General features: G+C 46.0%; 1 protein-coding gene across 1 annotated transcript in view; it reads right to left on the reverse strand.

The window, feature by feature from the left end:
• LOC118373619 (breakpoint cluster region protein-like) overlaps nt 1-14342 on the reverse strand; it is a 202279-nt gene that overhangs the window by 185548 nt on the left and 2389 nt on the right. The gene's annotated exons all lie outside the window — the stretch shown is intronic.

Consider the following 14342-nt stretch of genomic DNA (forward strand, 5'->3'; position numbering starts at 1 on the left):
GTCGAAGGAATTGTCCATAGATCTCAGAGAAAGGATTGTGTCGAGGCACAGATCTTAGGGAAGGGTAGCAACATTTCTATATCATTGAAGGTCCCCATGAACACAGTGGCCTCCATCATTCCTAAATAGAAAAAGTTCCTAGAGTTGGTCGCCCAGCCAAACTGAGCAATCTTGGGAGAAGGTCCTTGGTCCGAGAGGTGACCAAGAAACCGATGGTCACTCTGACAGAGCTCCAGAGTTCCTCTGTGGAGATGGGAGAACCTTCCAGGAGGACAACCATCTCTGCTGCACTCCACCAATCAGGCCTTTATGGTAGAGTGGCCAGATGGAAGCCACTCCTCAGTAAAAGGCACATGACAGCCCGCTTGGAGTTTGCCAAAAGGCACCTAAGGACTCTGAGACCATGACAAATAAGATTATCTGGTCTGATTAAACCAAGATTGAACTCTTTGGCCTGAATGCCAAGCGTCACATCTGGAGGAAACCTGACACCATCCCTACAGTGAAGCATGGTGGTGGCAGCATCATGCTATGGGGATGTTTTTCAGCGGCAAGGACTGGGAGACTAGTCAGGATTGAGGGAAAGAACAGAGCAAAGTACAGAGAGATTCTTGATGAAACCCTGCTCCAGAGCGCTCAGGACCTCAGATTGGGGTGAAAGTTCACCTTCCATCAGGACAACGACCCTAAAGCATACAGCCAAGACAACGCAGAAGTGACTTCGGGACAAGTCTCTGAATATTCCTTGAGCGGCCCAGCCAGAGCCCGGACTTTAACTCGATCGAACATCTCTGGAGAGACCTGGAAATAGCTGTGCAGCGATACTCCCCATCCAACCTGACAGAGCTTTAGAGGATCAGCATTGAAAAACGGGAGAAACTCCCCAAATACAGGTGTGCCAAGCTTGTAGCATCATACCCAATAAGACTTGATGCTGTAATTGCTGCTAAAGGTGCTTCAACAAAGTCCTGAGTAAAGGGTCTGAATACTTATGTAAATGTGATATCAGTTTTTTTTAACATATTTTAAAAATAAATAAATTAGCAACATTTCTACAAACCTGTTTTTGCTTTGTCATTATGGGGTATTGTGTGTAGATTGATGAGGGGGAAAAACTATTTAATCCATTTTAGAATAAGGCTGTAATGTAACAAAATGTTGAAAAAGTCAAGGGGTGTGAATACTTTCCGAATGCGCTGTACACAGCTGGCACATACTGACTGCACTGACAGTCAAAGGGAGGGACACTGAGAGAAGAGGAAAATAGAGAGAAATACCAGACAGCGGTGGCTTGCAGGCATTGCTGACATTTGGTATTGATTCCCCAGGTTTTTTATTGCCACTCCACTCTTAAAAGCCTATTGGACAACTACAGGGAGAACCCCATTGGTCCTGAGGGTCCGCCCAGGACTTTGATCTCTCCTGGTTTTCCCCTTGCTCCGTAGAAAACAGGGAGAACCCCATTGGTCCTGAGGGTCCGCCCAGGACTTTGATCTCTCCTGGCTTTCCCCTTGCTCCGTAGAAAACAGGGAGAACCCCATTGGTCCTGAGGGTCCGCCCAGGACTTTGATCTCTCCTGGTTTTCCCCTTGCTCCGTAGAAAACAGGGAGAACCCCATTGGTCCTGAGGGTCCGCCCAGGACTTTGATCTCTCCTGGTTTTCCCCTTGCTCCGTAGAAAACAGGGAGAACCCCATTGGTCCTGAGGGTCCGCCCAGGACTTTGATCTCTCCTGGTTTTCCCCTTGCTCCGTAGAAAACAGGGAGAACCCCATTGGTCCTGAGGGTCCGCCCAGGACTTTGATCTCTCCTGGCTTTCCCCTTGCTCCGTAGAAAACAGGGAGAACCCCATTGGTCCTGAGGGTCCGCCCAGGACTTTGATCTCTCCTGGCTTTCCCCTTGCTCCGTAGAAAACAGGGAGAACCCCATTGGTCCTGAGGGTCCGCCCAGGACTTTGATCTCTCCTGGTTTTCCCCTTGCTCCGTAGAAAACAGGGAGAACCCCATTGGTCCTGAGGGTCCGCCCAGGACTTTGATCTCTCCTGGCTTTCCCCTTGCTCCGTAGAAAACAGGGAGAACCCCATTGGTCCTGAGGGTCCGCCCAGGACTTTGATCTCTCCTGGCTTTCCCCTTGCTCCGTAGAAAACAGGGAGAACCCCATTGGTCCTGAGGGTCCGCCCAGGACTTTGATCTCTCCTGGCTTTCCCCTTGCTCCGTAGAAAACAGGGAGAAGCCCATTGGTCCTGAGGGTCCGCCCAGGACTTTGATCTCTCCTGGCTTTCCCCTTGCTCCGTAGAAAACAGGGAGAAGCCCATTGGTCCTGAGGGTCCGCCCAGGACTTTGATCTCTCCTGGCTTTCCCCTTGCTCCGTAGAAAACAGGGAGAAGCCCATTGGTCCTGAGGGTCCGCCCAGGACTTTGATCTCTCCTGGCTTTCCCCTGCTCCGTCCGTAGAAAACAGGGAGAAGCCCATTGGTCCTGAGGGTCCGCCCAGGACTTTGATCTCTCCTGGCTTTCCCCTTGCTCCGTAGAAAACAGGGAGAACCCCATTGGTCCTGAGGGTCCGCCCAGGACTTTGATCTCTCCTGGTTTTCCCCTTGCTCCGTAGAAAACAGGGAGAAGCCCATTGGTCCTGAGGGGTCCGCCCAGGACTTTGATCTCTCCTGGCTTTCCCCTTGCTCCGTAGAAAACAGGGAGAAGCCCATTGGTCCTGAGGGTCCGCCCAGGACTTTGATCTCTCCTGGTTTTCCCCTTGCTCCGTAGAAAACAGGGAGAACCCCATTGGTCCTGAGGGTCCGCCCAGGACTTTGATCTCTCCTGGCTTTCCCCTTGCTCCGTAGAAAACAGGGAGAACCCCATTGGTCCTGAGGGTCCGCCCAGGACTTTGATCTCTCCTGGCTTTCCCCTTGCTCCGTAGAAAACAGGGAGAAGCTTCGGAAAGGTGCGACGCTCTAATTGGCTACGAGCAGACCAAACTCAAAGCAGCTGTCAAGTGAGGGAGAAAATCTGACAGAAGAGAGAATGCTTCATTAAATACGACAAGAAAGTGCAATCTGGATATTCTTTTAAATAATTTAACACAGCCGGGTGAATTACGTCTGATTTCTCTAACACTGCAAAGTGCAGTCGAGGAGCACCCAATCTGAAGCTGTAATGGTGAACTACACATTCGCTAACTACCAATCACAAAGTGCCTTGTTTCAGTGCCAGGTAGGTGGAGCTTAATCACTGATCTATGTTCACCTTACATGTTACTTTTATTTCTTATTCTTATCCATATTTTTTTAAACTGCATTGTTGGTTAGGGGCTCGTTAGTAAACATTCCACTGTACCTGTTGTATTCGGCCCATGTAACTAATAACATTTGATTTGATTTGAGTTTGATGAAACCAGATCATGATCATGTCCATCAAGTTTAACTATACACAACTGGCCCCAAACCATCCTCCACCTCCCCCCACACTATCACTGTCTAGTTCTGCATGTCTGTTTCTCTAACAATAAACCCACTGTAATATACAGTGGGGCAAAAAAAGTATTTAGTCAGCCACCAGTTGTGCAAGTTCTCCCACTTAGAAAGATGAGAGGCCTGTAATTTTTCATCATAGGTACACTTCAACTATGACAAACAAAATGAGAAAGAAAATCCAGAAAATCACATTTTTCACATAAATTCTTTTTTAATGAATTTATTTGCAAATTATGGTGGAAAATAAGTATTTGGTCACCTACAAACAAGCACGATTTCTGGCTCTCACAGACCTGTAACTTCTTCTTTAAGAGGCTCCTCTGTCCTCCACTCGTTACCTGTATTAATGGCACCTGTTTGAACTTGTTATCAGTATAAAAGACACCCGTCCACAACCTCAAACAGTCACACTCCAAACTCCACTATGGCCAAGACCAAAGAGCTGTCAAATGACACCAGAAACAAAATTGTAGACCTGCACCAGGCTGGGAAGACTGAACCTGCAATAGGTAAGCAGCTTGGTTTGAAGAAATCAACTGTGGGAGCAATTATTAGGAAATGGAAGACATACAAGACCACTGATAATCTCCCTCGATCTGGGGCTCCACGCAAGATCTCACACCGTGGGGTCAAAATGATCACAAGAACGGTGAGCAAAAACCCCAGAACCACACGGGCGACCTAGTGAATGACCTGCAGAGAGCTGGGACCAAAGTAACAAAGCCTACCATCAGTAACACACTACGCCGCCAGGGACTCAAATCCTGCAGTGCCAGACCTGTCCCCCTGCTTAAGCCAGTACATGTCCAGGCCTGTCTGAAGTTCGCTAGAGTGCATTTGGATGATCCAGAAGAAGATTGGGAGGATGTCATATGGTCAGATGAAACCAAAATAGAACTTTTTGGTAAAAACTCAACTCGTCGCGTTTGGAGGACAAAGAATGCTGAATTGCATCCAAAGAACACCATACCTACTGTGAAGCATGGGGGTGGAAACATCATGCTTTGGGGCTGTTTTTCTGCAAAGGGACCAGGACGACTGATTAGTGTAAAGGAAAGAATGAATGGGGCCATGTATCGTGAGATTTTGAGTGAAAACCTCCTTCCATCAGCAAGGACATTGAAGATGAAACGTGGCTGGGTCTTTCAGCATGACAATGATCCCAAACACACCGCCCGGGCAACGAAGGAGTGGCTTCGTAAGAAGCATTTCAAGGTCATGGAGTGGCCTAGCCAGTCTCCAGATCTCAACCCCATAGAAAATCTTTAGAGTGAGTTGAAAGTCCGTGTTGCCCAGCGACAGCCCCGAAACGTGAAGGATCTGGAGAAGGCCCGTATGGAGGAGTGGGCCAAAATCCCTGCTGCAGTGCGTGCAAACCTGGTCAAGAACTACAGGAAACGTATGATCTCTGTAATTGCAAACAAAGGTTTCTGTAACAAATATAAGTTCTGCTTTTCTGATGTATCAAATACTTATGTCATGCAATAAAATGCAAATGAATTACTTAAAAATCATACAATGTGATTTTTTTTATTTTTGTTTTAGATTTCGTCTCTCACAGTTGAATTGTACCTATGATAAAAATTACAGACCTCTACATGCTTAGTAGGAGAACCTGCAAAATCGGCAGTGTATCAAATACTTGTTCTCCCCACTTTTGGGAAATAAATCGAAACGCGCGTACAACTTCCAGCGGAAAGGTCGGACGAAAATTCCAAAAAGTTATATTACTGGTGGTAGAAACATATCAAACTATGTATAGAATCAATCTTTAGGATGTTTTTATCATAAATGTTCAATAATGTTCCAAAAGGGAGAATTCCATTGTCTGTAGAAAAGCAATGGAACGAGAGCTACCTCTCATGTGAATGCGCGTGACTGAGCTCGAGGCTGCTGGCCAGACCTCTGACTCATTCCCCTCTCATTCGGCCCCCCTTCACAGTAGAAACAACGTTCTAACGACAGTTGACATCTAGTGGAAGCCGTAGGAAGTGCAACATAACCAATATCCCACTGTGTATTCGATAGGGGCTGAGTTAAAAAACTTCAAATCTCAGATTTCCCACTTCCTGTTTGGATTTTTTTTCTCAGGTTTTTGCCTGCCATATGAGTTCTGTTATACTCACAGACATCATTCAAACAGTTTTAGAAACTTCTATCTTCTAACTTTCTATCAATACTCAATACTAATCTGGGACTGAGTAGGAAGCAGTTTACTCTGGGCACGCTTTTCATCCAAAAGTGAAAATGCTGCCCCCTATCCCAAAGAAGTTAAGGGCTTGTAAGTAAGCATTTCACGGTAAAGTCTACACTTGTTATATTCGGCACAAGTGGAAAATAAAGTTTGATTTGGAAGCAGTTACACCACTACAAGACAAATGGCCTGTGGAGACTGCTGAGCATGTAGAGATGGATGCAAACACAGATTTGTTGTACTGCAGCCTGCGACTGGGGCTTTGTCCCGACAGAGATCGCCAATATGGACGCTTTTCCAAAAGGGCAGGCAGGGACATGTGATGAAAAGAATGTATGAGAGGGATATTCCAGTTTTTTTTCTTACAAGAGCTGTCTGTCACCATAGCTGCAACTGAGGGAAGTTTGTGGTTGGAGATTTGGCATGGAAACCAGCAAAAACACATACACACCGACATATACAGAAACACTTGAGAGGGTGACTACCCATGGCACCCTGTGTGTGTGTGTGTGTGTGTGTGTGTGTGTGTGTGTGTGTGTGTGTGTGTGTGTGTGTGTGTGTGTGTGTGTGTGTGTGTGTGTGTGTGTGTGTGTGTGTGTGTGTGTGTGTGTGTGTGTGTGTGTGTGTGTGTGTGTGTGTGTGTGTGTGTGTGTGTGTGTGTGTGTGTGTGTGTGTGTGTGTGTGTGTGTGTGTGTGTGTGTGTGTGTGTGTGCGCGTGTTAGAGCCCTGCACACGCATGAATCTTGAATCTTGAGCCCTAGCCATGCCCGCGAGGTTCAGGCAGTACCCTACTCAGGCCCAATTGCTTCTGCCAAATTTAAGGCCCGGCCCGGCCCTGCCTGTAACCAGAAATACCTTCCTCCGTTAGTATATCCATTAGCTGCTCCTCTCTGTCTGTCACTCGCTCTGCATGCGCTCTGCTCATGGTGGTTCTGAGTCTGAACATCCATAGCAACGGCTCTGCTTGGCTCAATGTCGAGAAATGAGACAGCAGCTACTTTTCGTCACTCAGACAAAACTCAAGAAACATTATTATGTTCTGTGAAATAATCTCTCCTGTCTTATATTTGACGAGGTTGAAACTATTCTGACACCATGTTATGATCTTAGATATGACTGTACAGAGCACGAGCAAATGGCTCAGCTTCAAAATGTTAACGATTCATTTAGTGATACCCTGCCAGTACCCTAGTTATTGATGAAAAGATTGGCCTATCTGGCCTTAACCTGAGGTATAATGTTGGGGCCTATCGGGCTCGGGTCGGGTAGCAGAAATCTAGTGTGTGTGCTGTTGGGCTGTGCCGTCTGTCCAGGGCGGGAGCAGGTCCGTCTGCTGCTCTTCCCCATGGTGGGGGTCATTGTCCTACTCTACCCCAGGCCTAGATAAAATGCCCAGCCCAGAACAACAGCAGACCGCAGCCAGGCATTTTGACTCTCACTGGAGGTCTGACTGCAGCCTGGAGACACCCCACCCATCTGCCCTGATCACGCCCACACACAGCCAGCTAGGCCGTCTACAATATGGCTATATCCTACAGCACAAGACAAACCAACCATCTACTCCTACAAACAGGCTGTAAACCATGTCTGACAGAACACAAGCAACTCACCAAGTGATATTCTGAACAAAAAACGACTAATCCTATCTAGCACCGTGCTCCAAGTCATGTATGAAATTCTCTCAACCAGAACAAAGGGACCATTTTCCTGTAGTATTGGTCCCAGGGCTCATCAGGGGGGATTCTTCCCTCGTTGCCTCTACTGTAGAGGGAGAAAGAGCAGTCTCCTCACCAGCTGGCTCTGTGAAGAGATCCACTCCCCCATTCCTCCTCTCATCCAACCCTCCATCCACCCCCTCCTCCACTCTGAGCCTTTTGGTTTCACTCCCCTGTTTGCCTTCTGTGGTTACACGGGCTTCCGATGCCACAATCACTCAACAGTGGAGGCTGAAAAAGGCCTTTAAGAGTCCCTGGCAGTCACACAACCCCCCCCCCACCCACACACACACACACTAATCCAGTGTGAAAAAGGGGTCATTGTGCCACACAGTAGTACTAGTGAATGCGGGGTTGGCTGGAGGTAATGCTGACTGCTTTACTGTTTTAAATGCCTGTTAAACCAATCATTCCTCTCCATCGTCCGCCCACACACGCAGTCACACACACACACACGCGCGCGCACACGCAGTCACACACACACACACACACACACACACACACACACACACACACACACACACACACACCTCCTCCTGGCAGCCCACTCACATTCACACAGACACTGCTGCTGTGACCATGCTACAGTTCCCTGTCATGTCAGCTGATGGCTGCATCATACAGAATTTACATTGGGAGTGAAACTCCCCTGACACACACCACTACACGGCTCACAGTTCTCACAAGCCTGGGTATTGTAAGCATGTGTTTCAAGTCAGTGTGTTTGATGCCTGTGTACACGCACGCACACAAACACGCACAGTCACCCACGCACAGACACTCACCCACATACACACACTGTGGCAGTGATGAAATTGTCCCGATTGAATCAGAGGTCAGGGACACCAAGCCCCTTTATATGACACCACACCACAGCCTGGCTTCATGGCTCCCTGGACTGACACACTTCTACCAACATCACATCTCAACTACTAACATATTTAATCAATGACACACAGAGAAAGCGGGGGGTCGTCCAACAGCCACAAAGGGCCAGAGGCTGTGTTCAATCCAAGACACAGGAAATAACTCTGGGGATGGCCAAGGATTGTGACTGTCTAACATAAGGCCCTTGCAAGAGTCGGCCGTGGGAGGGATGGTGGGGTGGACAAAGTGTCCCTTTCGGCTAAGCTTAGGTCAGGTCTGCCCGTTTTTGGTACAACGACAACCAGCCTCAAATAATAAAAAAACAGGTCCTGGATCAGCATTCCCCTACCCAAACCTTCCAATGAATCATGGTAGTATAAATAATACATGTTCCCCTGGATTACACATGTCTATGACAAAGTCAAACAAGAGACCTATACATTCTGGGGGGTGCTGTGTCCACCTCTTTCTCATTTCAACACATGCTCAGGTATACTGGCTAGGCCACATCAACTCTCTCTCAAAGTCTCTAGACAGGACCAAGGCAAATCAACATGTCAAAGCCTAACCTGAAATATAAGGCTAACACATAGGCTCAAATCTAAATGATATGGTTAATATGACGGTAATGAAAATGTTAAATAATGAGAGAGATTGCATAAACGACGGCCTCAGATTTCACAAGTATAAGCAGGTCATTTGCATGTTTCATACATCCTCCGACCTCTCTACCCCTCTGTGTAGGTGATCCGTGTCATAGGTACAGGGGCCATGTGTGTACGTTTAGGGTAAGTGTACCTATTAAGCACACCAAAATCTAAGTTTAGACATTTCTAAAATACTGTATACTGCCTTAATATCTGTAAGAAAAGTGGAGAAAAAATTAAATGTGAAGTATTTGATCAAATATGCCCAGAGTGGGTTTAATGGGTGTTCAAAATAAGCCCACTTCATAAATAATCTATTTTCATTTCCAAATGTTCCAAATGTACATTTCTTATGTAAAATGTGATTATTTTTAATAATTGTAGGGGAGATTAATATAAACTGATGATTACTATTCATCATGAAAGTAGCCCTCATAACAGGGCCCAATGGTATACACAGAGATCAATGTGGAATTCAGGTCTTGTCAAACAGTACGTACCTGATTTAACTAATCAACTAATCATAGACTTCAATCAAGACATGACTGGTTGAATCACGTGTGTTATTGCTTGGTTATAAACTAAATGTACCCTCACTGGCCCACTGTGGATAAGAAGCCATGCACAAAGACTAGAACACACACAACTTTCAATGAATTATCTGAAAGCTGATTCACATTTGCTGTACTGCTATTCTTGTTGCTTAGTTCAACTAGTCTTCCTAAAGCCTGTCTGAAGACTGTTTCAAATCTCCCTCTCTACTGTTGTATTACAAAGGTACAGGTGGTGGACCAACAAACGGAATCACCTGGATGAATGAAGGACAACAATATGACAATGCCCCCACCCAAAAGTACATGAGTAGTCGCCCAATAGACATCTTTTTGTCCACCATTCGTTTGCCTTTTTGTCCATCACTTGTAGGTCTTCTACTGTATCTCAGTTATGCCTGAAACCTGCTCTTATTCTTCTCACTCTGCGTCAACGACTACCTGTCCACTCCAAACGTTTTGGAGAGAGTACAGAGGTTTCTAGTTGTTCCTCATCTTGGTAAAGACACCAGGGCCAGATGCATAATATGCAGAACTGTAGTTTGTGTGTTTTAATCAACTTCAATCTAAAGAAGAAAAAAGATTTATGCTCATGTTCATTGAATATTAGGAATATCAACATACTATCCCCATGTGGTTCAATGCAAACCCTTAATAGGAGCACACTGGGCTTAATAGGAGCACACTGGGCTTAATAGGAGCACACTGGGCTTAATAGGAGCACACTGGGCTTAATAGGAGCACACTGGGCTTAATAGGAGCACACTGGGCTTAATAGGAGCACACTGGGCTTAATAGGAGCACACTGGACTTAATAGGAGCACACTGGGCTTAATAGGAGCACACTGGGCTTAATAGGAGCACACTGGGCTTAATTGGAACAACAGTCATTTATGGTAAAAAAATAGAGAATAGCAAAGTCTACTCATAAAATATTTGGAAACCAATGGTTTGGGGTATAAATATACACAGTTAGTATTAATCATATTGAACAATATGTATTTATTGCCATTCGCATTCTGCATAGAGGGGGTGCTTTTGGTGCTACTGTACCTTTTAAGCCCACCTGAGATAAATGTCAAATTTACACAAATGTAATCTATGTATACAATGGAAGGTTAATTTAACAGTAAAACAAGACAAAATGCATTAAAAAGGGTATGCTGTGAATGCCTGAAATCTATTATCTTGATGCAGTTGCAAGTTATGTTGCTTTTGTGTGACTGTGACATGCAGGCATGAAAAACCCATATATTCAATTGGCAAGAGATAGTCATTACTGCCCATGAAATATGCTATCATGTGCATACATCAGTACAACAATCTCTTAATATTACATAAAGTATTTGAAAATGGCCACTAGTGGGAACTGTTTATTTAGTTGAAACAAACACTAAACAGCAGAAATGTAAAAAAAAAAGAAAACCGTCATTATTTGAATCCAAAGATGGAAGTGAGTTTAACGGGTATGTGGGCTTAATAAGTACACTTACCCTAGATGTGTGTCTAATTCCACCCAATCTGTAGGTTTAACCAGTTTACCCCCTACCCATGTGAAATAGGTCACAGAGATAATGATATGAAGCTTATGAGGCCATCGGTAAACCAAAGAGGATAAATTGAATTGGACAAACACAACATAGGCTGCCTCAAATAATCCCTACATTTGAGGAGCCCTCTTTCACTCCCTTTAAAATCCACCTACTTATAGCCAAGATTATGAGCTTCTCTATATCTCACCTGAACTCTTTCATCCACTTTCAGTTTGAACTTCTTCCCTCAGTCTTACATTTCCATGTGACTATTTCTGTCCCCTCTCTTTTGATAGTGTTTAAGTGAGTGTGTCCCAATTTTCATGTTCTGTATTTCATCAATTTAAGTCTTTCCTTGGAATGTGAATAGCTACAACTAGCTTCCATTCTCCTGCTGGTGAGATGAAGGTCTATTTCAGGCTATGCATGAGGAAGAGGGTCTGTCAGAAAGCTGCCTGAACGTAAATCATGAAATCATCTGGTCAGTTGTACTGCTTCCCTGACGCTACATTGAGAAAGCTAGCTGTCTGTACCTGTGTTTAGAATCCTACACATTTTGGGAACATTTTGTCAGCCCAAGCTTCTCCTGGTTTCTTCTCCGTTGAATGACGCTTGTATGTGAGCACTGAGAAGGAGAAGTTGTCTTCCCTCACTCACTCTAATTCCATCTTTCACGCTCCTTCTCTCTCTCTCAATCTAAAGATTAGACATTTTAGATTGACCACCATGAATACAGTTAATCCTGAAAAACACCCACTCCAACAGGCCAAAGGGACAATTAGTTTGGTGTTTACACCAAGGCCATCTACCACGGGGAGAGAGATAGACCATGGAGTGGAGAAGAGGAAGAAGAGAGTGAGTAGAGAGGACGAGGAGAGAAGCCCTAGCTAGCAGATGGCCTGAATCGTCCACAGAGAGTATTCTCGCTCTCTCCAGAGTCAGGGCAGCCATTAAGAGAAAAGCCTTCTGCTAGAGGACCATTTCACTGTGAACACTCACTCCAGCATAGCGAGGAGGAATCCAACAGCCCAGCTAGCTGTAGAACGAACAAACAGCCTCCAGCACCTGGTCATGACACATGCATACACTCACATGTACGCTTGGGCACACACACACTCACGCAAACACACACTCGCATGCACACAAACCCACTGCTTACAGCCCCAAGATGTGTGTGAGTTTGTTTGTGTGTGTGTATTCTGTTACGCAACGGGAGAGCTCTTCCCATCTGTGCCTCTACAGCCCCCGCATCCCTGACCAGTGAAGCAAGAAACCATATATCAGCCTTGCACTCTGCCTCAGCTTTATCCTCTTCCTCCTCATCCTCACCATCATCCTCACTCAGCCAACCACTATCAGGAAACATATCCTATTCTCCGTCCCAGGAGCGTCATCTAACAGATTCCATACATTTCAAAATCCAGATTATCCCCCAAATACATGAGTGCAAAATCTCCCACATTGTCTGTGGCATTGTAACTGACCCCGCTCTGCCTATTGTTGTGTGAAATGTACTAAAACAAAGAGACCAGACAAGAGTGAGATAATCCCACAGATCACAGCTGGGAAGGAGTAAGAGCGTTAGCCACATGCTAGGCCTCTTACTGTGCAGCCTGCCTGCAGCCCCAGCAAGCCAGCCAGCCAGCCAGCCAGCCAGCCAGCCAGCCAGCCAGCCAGCCAGCCAGTCTAGCATAGAGCAAGGCCAGAGAAATGAGAGATGGACACTGTTTGTGGAGGGATTTTCAATAAGAGGGTGGCTATGTGCTATTCATCACTTTCAATCTTTACAAGTGTGAGCGCATGTCACTGGAAGCAAAGCAGGTATACCCTACAGGCCTGAATTCAACAATCATGAATGATGTCCCTATAGATGAAAATGGGTCAACAGTAATGAAGACTCTGAAATGATTAAGAATACAAGGAGATATTTTTGACTCGCAGAATACAGATCATTCCCAATCAAAGAGAACATCACCAATGCTGGAGCGAGAGAGAGTCTGTTTCCTGTCACACCCTCAGTACAGGGGTTAGTGCAGCTGCTGCACACTAACCCCCCCACCCCACCACCCCCACCACCACCACCACCAGAGCAGAGCAGACAGTCTTATCTGCCTCTCTGCACACACACAGGGCTCATCCTGGCACAGGAACAGGTGCCTGCTGCCAACGACCCACAGCTTGATCAACGACCCACAGCTCGGTCTGCTCTAATAGGGTGCCAGGGCTTCTGCGGGAGGGCGGGCTCTAAAACGCCACTCACCTTGTCAGCAGAAAGCCCAGGGAAACCAGGTCAGAAGGAGCCACGTCACATGACACCACTGCAGCTAGCGCATTTGAACCCAACCGCCCAAGCCTCTAGCTCCGAGCTAACCACTCTGTTAGCTCCAGACATAATTGGGCCTGGAGACGACGAACAGGTTAAAGATATTACTGAAGATGATTGTTTGGGGAGAGAGAGAGGGGAAGAGATAGCTTTCTTTTGTCCAGGACTACAGTAAAAGCTTTTTAGAAAAAAGCTGGTTGGGTTTCAGAAATAGTCGTGGACTGAGTCAAAAGCCTCTCTCAGCCGGCGTCCCAAATGGCATTCGTTCCCACATATAGTACACTGCTTTTGTAGTGCACTACATAGGGGACATGGCATGCATTTGGGACACATCCTCTGTCTCCCATAGTTGGCTGGCTGAGGCTCACAAACACCTGTGGTTGGAATTCCACGCACGGAACCCTGGGATCCAAGCGTGTGTCTGAGGAAGACCTCCCTGTCTCAACTCGGACTGACTGCATTTGTTATTCACTCAACTGAACTCACATTCCAGGAAGATAGAGGTAACTCTCCTACACAAGGCCACTCAGAAGACACAGTCAGGTATAAACACAAACACACACAGTCACTGAGTGACACACACACTTTGAGGCTCATGTATCCCTCTATCCTCTTCACAAAGAGCGTACCTGCTCAGAGACAAGGTGGAGAAGACAACAGCGTCAAAATGCACTGAGAGAAGAGTGAATGAGGAGGGGAAAGCTGCTTACCCAGACAAAAGAAAACAATGCTCACAATTCATTGTTCTGCGATTTGTAGGAGGAGCCCCATGTCTCACAAGGTTTAGTGGAACTATGACCGTGTAATGAACAGACAGTGAAGAGATCACCGAGTAGGCAGGTTTCTATGGTTTGTCTCAGTCAGGAGGTCAAACCTGACATTTCAGCCAAGGAACATGTAAAGTACCAGAAACTACACACAATAATCAAGTGCACCAATTCCAGGACCAGCAGTTGTGAGATTGCAATTGAAACCATTAGATTTCACTAGTTTAGATGGTCTAGACTAAATCCTACCGGTGTGTATGATGAGACTATGAACACATCCC

Source organism: Oncorhynchus keta, chromosome 9, assembly GCF_023373465.1.
Source record: "Oncorhynchus keta strain PuntledgeMale-10-30-2019 chromosome 9, Oket_V2, whole genome shotgun sequence".
Classification (NCBI taxonomy): Eukaryota; Metazoa; Chordata; class Actinopteri; order Salmoniformes; family Salmonidae; genus Oncorhynchus; species Oncorhynchus keta.